Consider the following 2,623-nt stretch of genomic DNA (forward strand, 5'->3'; position numbering starts at 1 on the left):
CTTGATATTATTGAGATCAAAGTAACAGAGAGTAAAATCAAATTGTTGGATGAGACATGACTGTTTAGAGAATGTCTGAAAAATTTTGAACAATCGATTGCTATCATGTCTTGCAAAACCATTCATCCCAGTAAGAAATGCAAATTTACAAGTTTATGACTTATATACTTATTTATACTTTATAATAAAATTTCTAATACAATGTATGAAATTTATGTAGATGAATGGTGGTGATGCTCCTAATTTGCAAAATCTTGTAATGAAACTCCTTAGTCAAATGGCTTCTTCTTCGGGATGCGAACGTAATTGGAGTGTATTTGAATGTATTCACACCAAAAAAATAAATAAATTGGAGCACCAAAGGCTCAATAACCTAGTGTATATTCATTATAACTTGCGTTTACAAAATAGGTATTAAAAATAATTTTATTGCTTCTTTTTATATTTTAAATGTGATATTATGATTGGGCTATATGCTTACAAGACTTGCTAATGAGATTTTTTTAAAATATTTTTGATATTTTAATGTGTAGGCTTAAAATGGATAAGAGGTCTTATGATCCAATTAATTATGAATCAATTGACAAAACAGAATTTTAGATTGTAGAAGAAGATCCCGAAGGAGAGCTTGACTATGATGAGTTAGAAAGCATTCTAGAAGAAAAGCTACCAAAAACTAATAAAGAATCAAGTTTTAATGCTCCCAAAGGTAAGTGTAAAAATATTTATTTTTTTAAAACTTGTTTGGGTGTATATCTAAGCTTTTTATTTGAAATATCTTATGATGAGTTTTTTTTTTTTTTTTTGTTATAGACAAAGAAGATGCTGATGATATGATATTGTTGGATGAAGGTGTTGATGTAGCATCCTCTAGTGGCAGAGATAATAATGATCGTAGTGAAAATAATAATGATATATGATTGAATATGGATTGAGAGATGATTAGAAACATTATGTTAAGTTTGGTTGTGAAACAATCTCATTGAATAAATTTATATGTTCTTTTGTTTGTGTTTTTGTTTGTGTAAAACTTTATTTATGTTGTTTCTTGTATAGAATGTTTATTGCTACCGTTCATGGTGCTTCTTTTTATTGAAGTTTATAAAAAAAATATTGATTTCTAAATTTTTAGATATTTTTTTAAAATTAAGAATAGGTGAAAATTTTAGGTATGCATCGTGATTTTGTCAAATTATTAGTCTATTTTTTAGATATTTTTTATTATTTTTAATATTATTTTTATATTTTTATAAAATAAAATATATTTATTACATCATAATTATGTCATGTTGATGTTACGGGTCAATTGATTGGGTGAATCGGTTGATCTAGTTGACCTCAATCCTTTTTTTCATTCCGATCCGACGGTCCGATTCCAAAAATATTGGTTGCAAGCATGACATTGGGTGTTATCATAATATGGCATCTGACGGTATGAGAATTGCAAATACTTTAGGATAGGACTAAAACCAAATCAAATATGAGTAAAATAGGAGTATATCATATCTATATTTATTTTATCTTATGAATATTAATAAGATGTAAAAATTTATATTCATATTTATTTTAAATGGATATAGATACAAATTGAATGTGAAAAATATAAATATAAATATGAATATGGATTAGATAATTAAAAATTATGACCATAAAATCAAAGATATTATCTAGATGATAAATATATTAAAATAATTATATTTTTTAAAAATTAATAAGAATTATATAAAATTAAATAAGATTTTAAATAAAATTGGATAAATATGGATTAGATAGTTATCTATTCATATTCATATCTATTTTTTTAATAAATATAAATATAAATATTAATTAGGTGCTCAAATTTTTATCTATATACATGAATAGATATGGAATGCATTCATTGGTTCACACACCCCCCAGATTAGCCAATCTTTATGTGAGGTGTGGTTGGGCCGCGTAGCATTTTTCTTACTATTTTACTCCTGGCTTCCCAGAATTGGGCTCTACATTTTGATGATTTACAATTGAGACTAAGTTACATTAAGATGGACATTTTATGTTGCACGCATGAAATTGGATATTATCGTAATATGGCATTTGGTGGTATAGGAATTGCAAATACTTTAGAATAGGACTAAAACTAGATAAAGTATGAATAAGATACGGATATATCCATATCTATATTTATTTTATCTTATAGATATTAATCAGATATAAAAATTTATATCATATTTATTTTAAATAAATATAAATATAAATTAAATATAAAAAATATAGATATAAATATAGATATGAGTTAAATAATTAAATATTATGATCATAAAATCAAAAATATTATTTACATGATAAATATATTAAATAATTATATATTTTTAAAATTTATAAAAATTATATAAAATTATAAATAAAATTATATATATATATATATATAATTAATAATTATCTATTTATATTCATATTTATTTTTTTAAAATAAAAATATAAATAAATATAAATATTAATTAGATGCTAAAACTTGTTTTGTCCATGTGCGTTGGGACATTAGAATGGATTTGGACTTATCCGGCCACTTTTACCCCTACTTTACAGTTCGTGCTCCTCTGCTTCCGTGCATACTATAAATAGTGATCGAAGAGGGGATTGG

The sequence above is a fragment of the Elaeis guineensis genome, chromosome 12, assembly GCF_000442705.2.
Source record: "Elaeis guineensis isolate ETL-2024a chromosome 12, EG11, whole genome shotgun sequence".
Taxonomy (NCBI): Eukaryota; Viridiplantae; Streptophyta; class Magnoliopsida; order Arecales; family Arecaceae; genus Elaeis; species Elaeis guineensis.